The 17,285-nt window shown below is 38.8% G+C and overlaps 2 long non-coding RNA genes across 9 annotated transcripts; one reads left to right on the top strand and one right to left on the bottom strand.

The window, feature by feature from the left end:
* The first annotated feature begins 4,739 nt into the window (after positions 1-4,739).
* On the top strand, positions 4,740-15,972 carry LOC105843008 (uncharacterized). 8 transcript variants are annotated; one of them, XR_009973415.1, is made up of 5 exons: positions 4,740-4,921; positions 13,580-13,779; positions 14,643-14,692; positions 15,420-15,527; positions 15,765-15,972. It is a non-coding gene; the product is annotated as an uncharacterized LOC105843008 (long non-coding RNA). The 8 variants fall into 8 exon arrangements; XR_009973417.1 differs by having other exon boundaries at positions 4,741-4,921; positions 15,437-15,652; XR_009973416.1 differs by having other exon boundaries at positions 4,743-4,921; positions 13,580-13,672; positions 15,437-15,652.
* LOC134199070 (uncharacterized) lies at positions 7,710-9,667 on the bottom strand. The gene is made up of 2 exons (XR_009973418.1): positions 9,480-9,667; positions 7,710-7,783 (listed from the first exon to the last, which is right to left on the bottom strand). It is a non-coding gene; the product is annotated as an uncharacterized LOC134199070 (long non-coding RNA).
* Positions 15,973-17,285: the final 1,313 nt, after the last annotated feature.

Here is a 17,285-nt window from a genome sequence, read left to right as displayed (position 1 = left end):
AAAAAAAAATAAAAAATGCAACACAAGCCGCGAAAAACACTTAACACCAGGTGGGTCGTAAGCTACTCCATCCATTTAAGCTATAAAAAAAGGTGGCCCGTGAGCTAAGCTTTGCAATAAAAATAAAGTTGAAGTCTCTATGTAATTACAAAAAGGGTTGCCCCACCTGTCGAAATAGGTACATAACTACTTCGCGGCAGAAATAGTCAAGACGACGGTATCTCTAACCATGCGGGCGTACACATCGCTACCCTCAGTTAACTCTAGCTGTAAATTAGACTGTTTGAAGATATCTCTTTAAAATGACTAAAGAGTCAAAATAGTAAGTAAGGTTCTCTTGAACATTGACGTGAATGTGCAAAATAGTCAAACTGAAAAGCTAGCTACCTTCAAAAGAGATTGTACATTCGATGATCGATTTTCGTTGATGAATTTTTAAACTAAATTAGCTTTGAATTCTTAAATATCTCATAATCGTTTTTTCGTACTTTTTACATATGTTCAAAGTTCCAACTAACTTGAGGCTTTATCTAGATCTAGTAGAAACTAACGTAAATATGAATAATTTTTTTATTGCCCTTGTAGGCAGACGAGCATACGGCCCACCTGATGGTGAGTGGTTACCGTCACCCATGGACTTCAGCAATGCCAGGGGCAGAGCCAAGCCGCTGCCTACCGCTTAATACTCTCCACAAGCCTCGTTTGAAGAAGGACATGTCATAGCGCTCGGGAAACACCGTGGAGGGGAGCTCATTCCATAGCCGGATGGTACGTGGCAACAAAGATCTCTGGAAACGCACTGTGGATGACCGCAGTGGCTCCAGGTAGTATGGATGAACTCTACTCCGGTGGCGGGCGGTGCGATGGTAAAAACGAAATGTCGGTATCATCTCGAACAATTCCTCAGAGCACTCCCTCTCTTCCCACTCCAACTTCTCTCATACAATGTGTGTAAAGTGATGGACGAACAAAAGAAATCATTAATTGTTAGCTTTTGTAGCTGCAGCAATTATACGATGGAAAACAATTGACGAAAGCCAAAATCGTTTCAAGAACATTTTCAAAGTAAGATTGAATTTATTCAAGTTCCAACCAACATTCGGATCGTCGGTCTATCGAGTTATACTCATTGCCCGTTAAATGGAATATCATCCTTCTGTCGTTATCCATGAAAGTTTAAATTAAAGACAAAGATATCTTTAACAACGATATTTTTCTTAGCATGTTTGTTTTAAACAAAGTTTTCTTTGACAAAGATTTTTTTGTCTTTTGAAGTCGTTGTGGCCTAACGGATAAGATTGAAGTCGTTGTGGCCTAACGGATAAGACGTCCGGTGCATACATGTTGAAGCGATGCACCGGTGTTCGAATCCCGCAGGCGGGTACCAATTTTTCTAATGAAATACGTACTCAACAAATGTTCACGATTGACTTCCACGGTGAAGGAATAACATCGTGTAATAAAAATGAAACCCGCAAAATTATAATTTGCGTAATTACTGGTGGTAGGACCTCTTGTGAGTCCGCACGGGTAGGTACCACCGCCCCGCCTATTTCTGCCGTGAAGCAGTAATGCGTTTCGGTTTGAAGGGTGGGGCAGCCGTTGTGACTATACTGAGACCTTAGAACTATATCTCAAGGTGTGTGGCGCATTTACGTTGTAGATGTCTATGGGCTCCAGTAACCACTTAACATCAGGTGGGCTGTGAGCTCGTCCACACAGCCAAGCAATAAAAAAATAATAAAAAAAAACATACATACAATTTATTTTAACCGTTTTCAAAATGCCAATTTAAACATTGGACATTTAAATTTGCGTTGTTTTTTTTTTCCTACCTAATCTGGTAGCCTGGAGCGGCTATTCCAGCGTAACCGTAACTAGTAGGTGAGCTCACGGGGCTCAAACCTAACGACGATGCTAACACGAACCCTAGCAAGAGTCGTGCTTCGTAGAATCTACCACCGGATCGGAAACGCGACCCACTGAGAAGATCCGGCGAGAAACTCAGTGTACTTACTTGCTAACAAATATGTTACTTATCACTTATCACTGGTGGTAGGACCTCTTGTGAGTCCGCACGGGTAGGTACCACCACCCCGCCTATTTCTGCCGTGAAGCAGTAATGCGTTTCGGTTTGAAGGGTGGGGCAGCCGTTGTGACTATACTGAGACCTTAGAACTATATCTCAAGGTGTGTGGCGCATTTACGTTGTAGATGTCTATGGGCTCCAGTAACCACTTAACATCAGGTGGGCTGTGAGCTCGTCCACACAGCCAAGCAATAAAAAAATAATAAAAAAAAACATACATACAATTTATTTTAACCGTTTTCAAAATGCCAATTTAAACATTGGACATTTAAATTTGCGTTGTTTTTTTTTTCCTACCTAATCTGGTAGCCTGGAGCGGCTATTCCAGCGTAACCGTAACTAGTAGGTGAGCTCACGGGGCTCAAACCTAACGACGATGCTAACACGAACCCTAGCAAGAGTCGTGCTTCGTAGAATCTACCACCGGATCGGAAACGCGACCCACTGAGAAGATCCGGCGAGAAACTCAGTGAGCTGTGTCTGAGAGTTAATTTACTCGTCGAGCCCTTCGTCGCAAGCGACGGTTTCGACGAGAACGGTGACCGGTGCTTGAAGTACCTAGAAGCACCGTTAGTGGATCGGGGGAATCCGAGATGACGTGTTTTGGGTCACGTCGACTGCTTTCCATTCTGTCCGCAGGATCGGGAATGTAGTTACCGGCGGCCACGATGAGAGGGTTCTCGTGTCGTGCCGCTTTATCGAAGTGGACAACATAAATTTGCAAGATGGCGTCGTTTTTAACTGTTTTTATTTATTTATTAATAAATTTTCAAACACTGCCTTGAATTTATAAAACTCGTAGAATTCATACGTATAAAAACTCAAACGTAATACTGTCAAATATCACTGGATTTAGTATATTTTATCAGATAATCTTTATTTTATTTACATGCAACTTCCCATTCTGTTGTAACTTCACTCGATAATGGTCCAGACGGTCGTAGATTATCGATTTAGATCGAGGACACGACGTCGATACCCTACCAATAATGCCATCTCTGGCGTTTCATATAAATTAGAAAGAGAGAATCTTAGTGATTTTGTATTATTAATCAATATTAGACGTAATAATTTTGTTTATTGTTTTGTTCGTTTTACGATATCACGTTTTGTATTATATATAACTGTATATTTTATAAATAATTATTTAATATTAAAGACTGAAAGTCACTAAGAAAATCGTCAATTTTCTTATTGACTTTAATAATTATTATTTAATAAGTAATAAGTCTTTAATAATAAATCTTTAGTAATTAAAAAAAAAGTAATTGTACAGCATCTTTTTTTATTGCTTAGATGGGTAGACGAGCTCACAGCCCACCTGGTGTTAAGTGGTTACTGGAGCCCATAGACATCTAGGATGTAAATGCGCTATTCACCTTGAGATTTAAGTTCTAAGATCTCAGTATAGTTACAACGGCTGCCCTACCCTTCAAACAGAGACTCATTATTGCTTCACGGCAGAAATAGGCAGGGCGGTGGTGCCTACCCGCGGGGACTCACAAGAGGTCCTACCACTAGTAAAAAGGGGAATTCTCTTGTAGGAGAATTCTTTTTTTTATATAATTCACATTTACACACACCTTGCGCTTGAAGTCTAAATGACAATACTCGTACTGTCCTACCTTTAAAACCGGTACGCATGTTTCTTTCTTCTTCTTCATAACCAGTATGCTTAGTGTGAGTTTTTTAAAATTCTCGATAGCGTAAAAGTAACTTAGTACGCAGTTGGAACAGCGCCCCTAGCGGCAAACGTAGGCAAACGTTCAAAATCCATACGATTTAACTCTTACGCTATCGAGAACGTTAAAAAACTCGCACTAAGCACACAGACCAAACCTAATGATTAGTTTAAAATACTAATGGTCTAACAGACATAGCTCTTATTAATTTAACATTTTTAAGAGTATCCTAAAAACGACAATATCTTGTTTCAACGCAAAATACCTTTTAAATATACCATTTCTCATTTTTATTAACTAAATAGCGTGTCCCGCAACTTTAACCGGAGATCCTGTACAGTGATAACACTGTGGCATGACTATTGGTTGTTCGCTTTATCGAACTATACGATTTATAGTACCTCATCGTATCCCACTAGTTGAGATAGCACACGCTTTAACACATGCAGACTTTATCACGACCAAAGTGTCCTAAGTCAATGCGTATTTGTGGTTACCCTTAAAATTAATTTTATTGAAACCATCCTTATCTTTCTAGAATACAATCTAAGTTGTACATAATGGAATTCGAAATAATTAGATGGATGGACGAGCTCACAGCCCACCTGGTGTTAAGTGGTTACTGGAGCCCATAGACATCTATAATGTAAATGCGCCAACCACCTTGAGATACAAGTTCTAGTCTCTGTATAGTTACAACGGCTGCCCCACCCTTCAAACCGAAACGCATTACTGCTTCACGGCAGAAATAGGCAGGGCTGTGGTACCTATCCGCACGGACTCACAAGTGGTCCTACCACCAGTTAATTCATTTGTCATTCGTCGTACTTAGAATTGATATGCAGTTTTAATTATTAAAAATGCTTGATATAATCAATATAAAATCCTTGTCTAGGTATTTGTTATGCAAACATTTCAGTATATTCACAACTATTACGTTTCATCCTCTTTAATAAAAGTACGAATATTGTTTATGGCTTAAAAACACAACAATACAAAATGTTTCAGGATTGAAATAATTATGTAAACGTCACTTTCAAAGATAATTCGGTCATTGCTTTTGGATTATGTTTTATTTGAGACTAGCTGACCCGGTGAACTTTGTTCCGCCTTAGAGGCAATAAATGAGCAGACTTTTGATTTTATCAAGGTAAATTTTTAATTTGGATAATTAATGTAAATTAAAAAAGCAAGTATTTTAATGATTCTTTATCGGCCATGTATTTTAGTTGTTATTATTATTATTATTATATTTTCTTGTTCTTATTCAGTCCTTTGACTCGCAATGTTTCGAATCCTAGTTGCATTACGGCTTCGTCGGGAAAGATTTGATCGTGTTGGTAGCGGCATGCTTTCTTAATGATTACCTATCTCGGCAAAATAAGCTAATAGAAACTCGAAACAAACTTAACAAACACATCAACTAGTCAACTTCAAAACTCTACTATAATTAACCATAGATTACATTACGTAAATTTACGTTTAGCTTTCAGTTACGTTTTGTTATTTCATATCAGGTGCGTTTTGTCAAAAGTGATAAAAAGTATCCTATGTTCTTATCCTCATTCTAAGCTACCTCCTCACCAATTTTCAGCCAAATCAACTCAGCCGTTTACTTGAGTTATAAATAGTGTAACTAACACGACTTTCTTTTATATAATATATAAACATATAGATTTAAATAGGCTTAGTTTCTTAGTTCTCAAAATATTTATATAGACTCACCGGCATGTCGACCTTCCTGAGCCCGCTTAGACCGCCCTCCACGCCCGCCGCCTTGCTGCCACGAGGAGCGAGTCTCCACTGGGACCCAGCGCCGCCTGGCCCGAACCAAAGCCTCTTCGCGTGACTGACATCCTCGGCCTCACCCTCACGAAGCTCCACCTTATTTTCACTAAACGTAGAACTTACATTCCCTTGCATTCCATCTTCGTGATTCAAATTCGAATTTGATGTTTCATCGACATTGTCTCCAGTTATTACGATCGTTGGTACTGCTCCGGCAAATCCACCTTTATATTCAAATGCTTCACGTCTCATATCCGTTTGAACTGTAATACCGGTAAATTTTTCTTTGAGTGATTTAATAACGGCCTTCCTTGCTTGTTCGTACCTCTTCCTGGTTCGCTTTTCCCTCCATTTCTTTAAAACTATGTCTTTAGGTTCATTTTCACGAGCGTCGTATATTTCTGTAGTGATGCTTCGTTGTTGATCTAAAGAATTGGTGTATGTAGATTTGTCTTGGTGTGTTTCATCGTTGCTCGTGTGCATGTTGCCATACGATTCCCACCATTTAATCCCGGCAGCGTCTATAGGAGCTCTAGACCTGGCTGTGTGTGGAGATTTCAAGGCATCTGTCATAGTCACAGATTATCTCTTCCAAACGCATTCTTCATATTTATAATTCTCGTTCTTTCTTCATAAGCCCTTGAAAAGGTTTACGTATTTATTTCATGGATGTATAACAGTAACAGATTACATAAGTTTTGAAATAAATTTTCAACACGTTAATTAATGAAAAAGATATTATGTAGTTTATTTCCAAAAACCTTTTTTTATTAGACCTAGGGTCAGATATTTATGTTACTTTCACTATTATAAATTCAAAACGTCCTATTAAATTTGAAAAATTTCGCACGCATCTAATATCGACATTATTACAAAGGTTTTATTATATTGTCATAATACCCGATATATAAATAAATTCAGTTTTGAAGTCATATTTATAATATATATTCTATATAATTTGAACATTGACGTCACTGTACTATTATTGAAGTAAGGCTGATTTTAAACTGGTAATTCATAACCAATTCGTATTTTGTTTTTGTAGATCTTCTGAAGGTATTTTGGATAGCTTTCTTATGTCAATAAAATAACAGTCAACTCGTGGGTTGAGTTTTTGCCGTCTTTCATAATGGAGTATCCCTAAGTTATCGCTAAACATAAACGCGGCCAAAACTTTAGGTCCGTGCTAAACATCTACCTATACATATAAATAAAATTGGAGTGTCTGTTTGTAATATTGAAATAACCGCTTTTTACTACATGCATATGAATATACTACGGTACAAACACCAAAATAACATATTTTACAATTTTTGTCTGTCTGTCTGTTTGTTCCGGTTAATCTCTGGAACGATTGGACTGATTTTGACGGGACTTTCACTGACAGGTAACTGATGATATAAGGAGTAACTTAGGCTACTTTTTTAGACTAGCTTCGCCCCACGGCATCGCTCGCGGTACGACAATAACCGCGGGTAACATCGCGGGACTCAGCTAGTCATATATAAATTAAAAGGAAAACCAATAAGGCCATCGATATATCGACATATATTATTTCTGATTTTATTAATAAATTCCGTTTTATGTTAGGTCCATGTCATACTATAATATAAGTTGCGCAACTCAGTCCTCATTGTTTGTTTCTTGTAAGTTTGGTCCTTAATGTTGTATAATAATATGTACTAGAAGTCCCGCAGTAGTCGAAATTCGACTATAATTAATTGGAATTGTAAGTTTGTACACTATTACGATTGTATTTTATACAAATTTCGCCAGGGCTACACTATAAAAAAATATTAATAAAGACAAACAATATTTCATCTATTCTCAATTCGACCACAGGCGTCAAGAACAAATGTTTGACAATAAATAGTATGCATGCGTGTGTGCGTCAAATACATGGTATTTAGTGTGTGTAATGTTTTCTTTATTGATTTAATGTATCTTTTATGCATTATTTAAAAAATATTAGCATTGTGCACTCCTTCTCTATATTCTCTATAAGTGTGGGAAATTTCATACTCCTCCGTTCGCGCAATTTTCGTAAAAAGGGGTACAAAGTTTTTGCTTCACGTATTAATATATAGACAATGTGTATGACCTGTCAAAATCGACCTTTTATTAAACGGTTTTATTTAGCTCGACCTGTACGGAATTTGTTTTTTATTTATTTGGGTCAAAATTAGAAATTGAAATTTAAGCACCTTCCCGTTGTCAGATTGATCTGAAATTTGGTACACACATTTAATTTAGATGACAATACAATATAATAAAACCAATGACATTATAAATCTAAGATGGCCGCCGATACAAAATGGCGGATTACATATTTTTCCTTAAACCCCTCAATATGGGTATCAAATGAAAGGGCTACACTAGTAAAACACGATGATTATGTCAAATTTAAAATTCAAGATGGACGCCGTTCCAATATGGCGGACTAGGTACATATTTTTCCACAACCACCACAATATGGGTATCAAATAATAGGACTACACTAGCAGAATACTGTCATTATGTCAAAATTTCGTATTAGCTGTTACAAGTTACAAAATGGCGTATTAGGTGGGGGCATGATTAGTCGTGTCGAGAACAGTTGCGTCCAAGATTGTGTGACGTTAGAGGGGCAGATAAAAAAAATAGGTAATTAGATACCTCGTTAGTAAGCGGTAGCTATACCACCCAAGTTAAGGTAATAGGTTAAAACGTGCCGAGGACTGTATGGCATTAGGGTGGGTAAAAATGTAATGTCGTCAGCGCTTCCCCCTCAAGATTGGGCGCATCTTGTTGTATATTAAGCCTTGCCCCTTTGCTGGACTTCTGGCGGGGTCGACCGTCAAAATGCCCCTTAATCGTGGGAACAACAATAAATAAAAAAGCAAACAAAAGTAAAAACGAAACTGCTACACAACGAAAAAGAAGGCTCGAAAAGGCAAAAGAAAAGTATAGAACGAAACGTGCAAAGGAGAGTGAAAATGAAACCCACAGTTGACTACAGAAACGAAGAGAACGGTTAGCAACAGAAACACCTGAGCAACATGATACCAGGTTAATAGCACAACGTGAGAGACAAAGGCAGCTGGTAGAGTCAGAAACACCTGAGCGTCATGAGTGCAGGCTAGCATCACAACGTGACAGACGAAGAGAGCTAATAGCGTCAGAAACACCCGAGCGTCATGAGTCCAGGCTAGCATCACAACGTGACAGACAAAGAGAGTTGTTAGCATCAGAAACATCTGAGCGTCATGAGTCTAGGCTAGCATCACAACGTGACAGACGAAGAGAGCTAATAGCGTCAGAAATACTTGAGCGTCATGAGTCCAGGCTAAGATTACAACGTAACAGACAAATAGAGCTATTAGCGTCAGAAACACCTGAGCAACATGAGGCCAGGTTAACAGGACGGCGTGAGAGACGAAAGGAGTTAGAAGCTTCAGAAACACCTGAGCAACGCCACGACAGGTTAAATAACCAACGTGAGCGTGCACAGCAACGCAGAGCTGAAAATCATGTACAAGCGTTTGAAAATGCCATTAACACATCGTGTATACACGTTTGTGACATTTGCACGAAGCATTGATATCCTAACCAAATTCATACTGTACGTTACAACACAGCTGTATTAGGATATCTACCTGCAGAACTGTCTTCAAAAACAACATTACTTTTATGTTCGCGCTGCCAAACACATGTGACCAGTAATATAACAATAGCACCATCAAAGGCGTACTGGAATAATCTGGATCCAGGTTCAATACCAGATGAGATTCAAGCGCTGACGCAAGCAGAGCAGCGATTGCTGTGTAGAATCATCCCGCTTGTTAAAATCGTAAAATTTACTGGGCTATACGGGCAGTACGGTTTCCGCGGACAAGCAGTGTTGTTTGCCCAAGATATCTTTGAGGTCAGTGAAAGATTACCTAATATGCTTCCAAGATCTTCCAGCCAGGTGGGTATCGTTGTAGTTACAGAACGTTTGGAGAATTTGAACATCACAAGAGAGTTCACAATATCTCGCGAAAAATTCTACAGCGCTTTAAGATGGTTAACTAGAAATAACCCACTTTATAGAGATGTACGCATTGACAAAAATGTCCAGATTAGTGAACAAGACTTAATACTACTTAGTGTGCCAGATATACCTGAAAACGGTGAACCTGAAAGAATTGAAATTCCAAATGTATTCATTAGTATTAATAACGTTGCTAGAATTATTCGGGCTTCATGGCATTAAGGTGACCATAGCGTTTTCACTTCGGGATTTGCCGGCGTGCAATGTAATGGCATGCACGTTATTTACCCTAAAGCCATACAGTTTCCAGCAAAATTCAATTATGGTACGGCTGAAAGAAGGATGTTGCCCTTAGCTTTGTCATGGGCATCCACCGTCCATAAAATGCAGGGCAGCACCGTCGACCATGCAGTAGTATATTTAGGCTCAAAATTGTTTGAGGAAGGACAAGCATACGTGGCTCTAAGTCGAGTCAAGTCTCTGGAAGGGCTATCTATGTATTGAGGAATTAGATTGTACTAAATTATCAGGTAAGAAACCATGTAATAATGATGCACTGAATGAATTAAATAGAATGAGGAATATTCGGTAGACAATTTCACTAAATACTAAAAACAAGAAAATAAAAATCGGTAAAAAAACTTTTAAGTTAAACGGTTTTATTTTATGTGCACTGAAAACTACAAAATAAATAAATAGTTACTTACCTATCAACCTACGTAGGTCATCTCGGTCATTAATATCTCTGATGGTAGTGGTTGTCATAACATGAACAATGTCAGCGGCCGAAAGGCAGTTCATGAAAGAACACTAACACCAGGGTTTGCTTGGTAGGTAAACTAAGCACACACTATAACAAGTAGGTATTTTGACCTTCTAGTTCAGAAATATTTTAGTACTAGGCAGAATAGCTTTTAGGCATATTAGACTAAAATAAAAACGTGGGGCCCCTCTGAAATCATATCTATGGCAGAGCATATCTTATACTTTGGTAGATCATGAGCTCGGCGTTCGCTGGTGAAGCCGCCACGGCTGGTTATTGATGGTCAAAACCTCCAGTTACGATTATAGTAAGTCGATTCAGCGGACCCTGGACTCCGGAGCTATGAGGTTTTAGATGCGACCGGGATAAGCCGCTAGGATGATGATGATGACGATTATAATAAGTCGATACAATCCACACTTAGTATAGTAGAAAGTAATACAGAAATAATAATGGGCCCCACGTTTTTATTTTAGTCTAATATGCCTAAAAGCTATTCTGCCTAGTACTAAAATATTTCTGAACTAGAAGGTCAAAATACCTACTTGTTATAGTGTGTGCTTAGTTTACCTACCAAGCAAACCCTGGTGTTAGTGTTCTTTCATGAACTGCCTTTCGGCCGCTGACATTGTTCATGTTATGACAACCACTACCATCAGAGATATTAATGACCGAGATGACCTACGTAGGTTGATAGGTAAGTAACTATTTATTTATTTTGTAGTTTTCAGTGCACATAAAATAAAACCGTTTAACTTAAAAGTTTTTTTACCGATTTTTATTAGCTTGTTATGTATGTAAATGCGTGGCAAAAAAGATCTCTGGAAGCGCACTGTGGATGCATTTTTAGTTCGGTTTGCTGTTTAACCTTGTTTTTTGGCTTTTATACTTATGTGTTTTCTATTATTTGCTATATATTATTTGCTATATTCTATGAGGAGCTTTCGTGAGGAGGAGGCGTCCTAAAAATACTTGGACGGACTGCGTGAAAGAGGATATGCGAGAGAAGAGCGTAGGTGCAGAGATGATGTATAGTGGGTCTGAATTGAGAGAAAGGCGGCTATGACCCTGCATTGTACGTAATCGGCTAGTAGAAGAAGAACTGTTGATAGGACCTCTTGTGAGTCCGCCCACCCCGCCTATTTCTACCGTGAAGCAGCAATGCGTTTCGGTTTGAAGGATGGGGCAACCGTTGTAACTATACTGAGACCTTAGAACTTATATCTCAAGGTGGGTGGCGCATTTACGTTGTAGATGTCTATGGGCTCCAGTGACCATTTAACACCAGGTGGGCTGTGAGCTCGTACGCCCATCTAAGCAATAAAAAAAAGAAGATAATGAATAGTTGTTGTTAATTTCAAATCAGAAGGTATGACTGATAAATAGACAATATGATGGTACCTACCCGTAAAAATTTACAATATTACTTTTATTAGCTTGTTATGTATGTAAATGCGTGGCAAAAAAGATCTCTGGAAGCGCACTGTGGATGCATTTTTAGTTCGGTTTGCTGTTTAACCTTGTTTTTTGGCTTTTATACTTATGTGTTTTCTATTATTTGCTATATATCCTGTATAAACCACAATATATATTCGAATCAGTAACCTTAAATGTTTAAAAATAAAACTTACATACAGACGCTGCGCAATTAGTATTGTTTAAAGGATTAAAAAAGCAGTATGATTTTAAGACATTGCTTAAAAATTGATTGTCACATATTCGTGCAAAATACGTGTATTTCCGTCAGCGGTTTTACTAAAACTGATTTTCGTATGTCGGCCATATCCGAATAGTATAGGAATGCAAGTCATCAACGGCTTTTGCTTTTCTATTAATGTAAGTAATCCTTTGAGAAAGTTCATTAGCTGTTTCTTTCTTATTAATGAGAATAACAGAGATAGCAAGAATTCAAAAGTGAAAAGCCACAAATAGCCTTTTTTTTGAAGAAATTGAAGACAGAGGGTTAGCGAACCCAATTTAGGTCATCAGGTAATTTCAAATATATATTTTTTTGCTTGGATGGGTGGACGAGCTCACAGCCCACCTGGTGTTAAGTGGTTACTGGAGCCCATAGACATCCAGAACGTAAATGCGCCACTCACCTTGAGATATAAGTTCTAAGGTCCCAGTATAGTTACAACGGCTGCCCCACCCTTCAAACCGAAACGCATTACTGCTTCACGGCAGAAATAGGCAGGGTGGTGGTACCTACCCGTGCGGACTCACAAGAGCTATATATACATACCTGACTTTGATGTCTACATCTATCCTCCCGATCCACTAACGGTGCTTTTAGGTACCTCAAGCACCGGTCATCGTTCTCGTCGAACCCGTCTCTTGCGACGAAGAGCTCGACGAGTAAATTAACCCACAGACACAGCCCACTGAGTTTCTCGCCGGATCTTCTCAGTGGGTCGCGTTTCCGATCCGGTGGTAGATTCTGCGAAGCACGGCTCTTGCTAGGGTTCGTGTTAGAAACGTCGTCAGGTTTGAGCCCCGTGAGCTCACCTACTAGTTAAGGTTACGCTGAAATAGCCTCTCAATGCTCTCAGCTTAGGTAGGAAAAAAGAAAAAAAAATGTCTACATTGCAAGTTTATTTATCAAAATGTGATTCTTACAATAATTATTTCAAGTTTGAGATAACTAATTAGAACTAATTGTACTTCCAAATTATACGATAAGGATCCCGGATCGCGGATGTTGAGATGTGTACACAATTTGTTTATCTGTAATAAATACATAGAGATTTATCCACAAAACAATGTAAATATCGCTCTGATTTGTTCAAATAGAGCCACCGAATACAATCATGTTTAAATATGACGAAAAGATATCATATACAATATAACTCTGGCAACGTGAATATAATTTTTTACAATTTTTCTTTTACATATTTCTGATAGTAGACTTTCTGAAGTTTTTTTTTATACTGGGTATGTAAACTTGAAACTAGTATCATGTTATTACAATTGAAAACTTTTTTTATTTATTTTATATAGTATTCATATAGCTCACGGCTCATGGTGTTAAGTGGGTACCATACCTTAAGGACATCATTAATGTGAATGCTGCCAACCACCTTGAAAGTTAGTAATATTACCAGTATCACTAATCAGCGATTACACATATTACAATTTTTATGGATTTTATTTTTATTTACACAATGTTTTATTCTTTCACCGTGGAAGTCATTAGCGAACGTGAGTCAAGTACGTATTTCATCTGGAAAATTTATATTTGCCAGCAGGATTCGAACACCAGCGCAGGGGTATCGCTCGGCGTGATCATACCAGGCCTCTTATCCTTTAGGCCACGACGACTTCACTTAACAATTTCGGTATTGAGAATTCGATTTTTTCACGCTAAAGACAATTATTAAATAATAACTGTATTCGCTCAGGACGTCACCTCCTTTGGTATGTGTTTTGCTGCACTCAATCCAAGGTAAAGTTATCAACATTTAAACATCACAGAAAACTGAACCTTATGTATACAATTCAAAAGCATAAAATCACGTGAAAAATAATTGACCTTTTCGACGACAAGCTATCAAGACGCGGATACATTAAAATTAATGCAGTTAATGATTGATGTTTTAAAATAATAAAAACGTGTTTCAATTTGATTATGAAATAGCGAAATAAATTTATATTATTCTCCCTCAAACTACTGGAACATGAAAATTATAGCTCAATTATAAATGCGTACTTCTAAATAATTGTTTTGGTTCAGACCTAAATAATGGGTATAGTAATTTACAATTAAAACATCTAATTCGAAAAAAATAGGCGAAAAGATACAGCGCTACGATATGGCTACGCCGTAGCAGTTTTGTAAAGAGTGTTTAGTTGTGACTTGGCAAACCTGTAGACTAGTCTGCCCACGCCTCTCTGCCACTCTTTACTGGTGGTAGGACCTCTTGTGAGTCCGCGCGGGTAAGTACCACCGCCCTGCCTATTTCTGCCGTAAAGCAGTAATGCGTTTCGGCTTGAAGGGTGGGGCAGCCGTTGTAACTATACTTGAGACCTTAGAACGTATATCTCAAGGTGGGTGGCACATTTACGTCGTAGATTTCTATAGGCTCCAGTAACCACTTAAAACCAGGTGGGCTGTAAGCTCGTCCACACATCTAAGTAATAAAAAAAACACCATTTAAATAATAGGTACTATATATTCGTTTTGGCATCGAGGTGTTGCTGGTACCCTATAGGCCTAGCCGACTTCGCCGACACGGGTAATGTTAATGATCTCCTGGTTTCATGTACTAGTAAATAATTTTAGTTTGTTCATTTCTATTAAATTCCTAGATCTTCCGGTTTCAAGAGGGATATCGTCGCTATACAACTCACGTCTGAAGGTTAGTGGCAGCATATAACCTGTGATGCCTACGAGCCCTAACTAATCTTAAGACAGGAATCAAAAAGATAATTCAAATTTCGTATTTTCATTAATCACGTTTAAAAACAATGAACTTGCCTTAAACGGCTACTGTTCTCTGTAGATACATGATATTTATACCTGGTACCGAATACAGAACACCTGATATATTAGAAACGAAATCATAGAGTCGTGTGCATAATGCAACAACTCATTCCCGATCCTGCGGACAGAACGAAAAGCAGTCGACGTCGCCCAAAACACGTCATTTCGGATCCTCCCGATCCACTAACGGTGCTTTTAGGTACCTCAAGCACCGGTCACCATCCTCTTCGAACCCGTCGCTTGCGACGAAGGGCTCGACGAGTAAATTAACCCACAGACATAGCCCACTGAGTTTCTCGCCGGACCTTCTCTGGCTCGCCTTTCCGATCCGGTGGTAGATTCTGCGAAGCACGGCTCTTGCTAGGGTTCGTGCTAGCAACGTCGTCAGGTTTGAGCCCCGTGAGCTGACCTATTAGTTAAGGTTACGTCGTAATAGCCTCTCAAGGCTTAAAAAAAGTAACAGGACTAAACTCGAAATTATCATACTTTAAAATTACTAATAAGTTTAGTTAGATTTATTTTTTCGTTTTTCTCGTGCCGTAGAAAAGTCTAATAAGGCTAAGACTTCTTCTACGTTTTAACCTCAGGTTTTTTATTATCAGCATTATTTCCGATTAAGAAACGCTGGTTGGATGTGGTAAAGGCGGTTGTGGAGGAGAATAACCTCACCCAGAAGGATGCCGAAGACCGGGCAAAGTGGAGGTGTTTAAGTAAGAAAGTGGACTCTAGCATCAGACCAGAAAAACGCTAGTAAAAAGAAGAAAAAGAAGACATTATTTCCGACAATTCGAATACTTTAGATTTTTCGTGGTATAAAGTATTTTTAATTAGATTAGTAAGTTACATTAATTAATATTGAAATATCTATCTTAACATGAAACGGACACGTGAATCGAACGTAAAAAAATAATAAAGATAAGTTAAAATAATTGTCAATTGGGTTACAGTCGGTGCTGTCTGGACAAATCGAACTTTGAACGTCTGGTGACAATGGAACGTACACGGGAAAAATACCGGTCGGATGTATACATCGCCACTGGAATAAAACCAGTTTCAATGATAAAAATAGGGCAGTGCCAAGTGTGAATCATTATTATAATGATAATTTTTATTCGTAATGTCGCATTTATTAATACAAATTTGTACGTGCTTGAACTTTTTGTAATTAGATATGAGTTGTATACTTACTTGCTAACAAATATGTTACTTATCACTTATCACTGGTGGTAGGACCTCTTGTGAGTCCGCACGGGTAGGTACCACCACCCCGCCTATTTCCGCCTTGAAGCAGTAATGCGTTTCGGTTCGAAGGGTGGGCTAGCCGTTGTAATTATACTGAGACCTTATAACTTATATCTCGAGGTGGGTGGCGCATTTACGTTGTAGATGTCTATGGGCTCCAGTAACCACTTAACACCAGGTGGGCTGTGAGCTCGTCCATCCATCTAAGCAATAAAAAAAAAAAAAACGTCCTAGTGAGTTAACGACGAAGGGAAAACCTTCAACCGGGCAGGTGTAATTTCTCGGTAGACCGACAGTTCGAATGTTGTTGTTCGGTACTTGTATATATGCAAGTTTACCTTGAAAATGCCGTAAGCGAGATTCAGGCTACTGCCAAATATCTTGTGTTCTGTGATTGCTTCCGCCTTAAACACAAAGTCTTAAAGACAAATGGATCAAGAGATTTAAGACTTTCTTGTAGTATTCTCTAGATACCACTCGAGAGACATGCGTAAAACACCTAACTTTACACATAAAGCTTTGTTTAAAGTCGGGGCGATTCACGGGCTGATGTTCAGAATTGTACTGTACTAATGCAAATCTTTCTTGATCACCTTTCATTACAGACGAGCACTCGGCCCACCTGATGGTAATTCGTCACCGCATTTCGTGGACATTGGCAATACCAGGGGCAGAGCAGAGCCGCTGCATACTGCTGAGAGCACGACTCAAACCTTGATTTTTAGATTCCAGTGTAGTTCTTCATATTTCCTGATTTCGAATGAAACTTTCTATATATTTTTTGAGGACGAGCTCACAGCCCAGCTGGTGTTGAGTGGTTACTGGAGCCCATAGACATCTATGACGTAAATGCGCCACCCACCTTGAGATGTAAGTTCTAAGGTCTCAGTATAGTACAACGGCTGCCCCGTCCTTCAAACCGAAACGCATTACTTCTTCACGGCAGAATTAGGCAGGGTGGTGGTACCTACCCGCGCGGACTCAAAAAAATTCCTACCACTAGTAAAGATCCGCCTACCTTATATCGCTTCGTAACTACACATCAAAATTAAGTTCCGGGTTATGTAGCGATCGATAACATATCTCACGCTGCGACAAAAACTTTACTCAGCGATAAGGTCCCGTCGTCTACTTTACGTCTGCGTTGGCAGCCTTGGACGAGAGACAAGTTCGCTCGTTCTGCGGACTCTGGACTCACTGATACTCGGTCCACGCGCACGACACGT

This window comes from Bombyx mori, chromosome 6 (assembly GCF_030269925.1).
Source record: "Bombyx mori chromosome 6, ASM3026992v2".
Classification (NCBI taxonomy): domain Eukaryota; kingdom Metazoa; phylum Arthropoda; class Insecta; order Lepidoptera; family Bombycidae; genus Bombyx; species Bombyx mori.
Note: the sequence above shows the minus strand (reverse complement) of the source record. Positions and strands in the feature narration are given on the sequence as shown.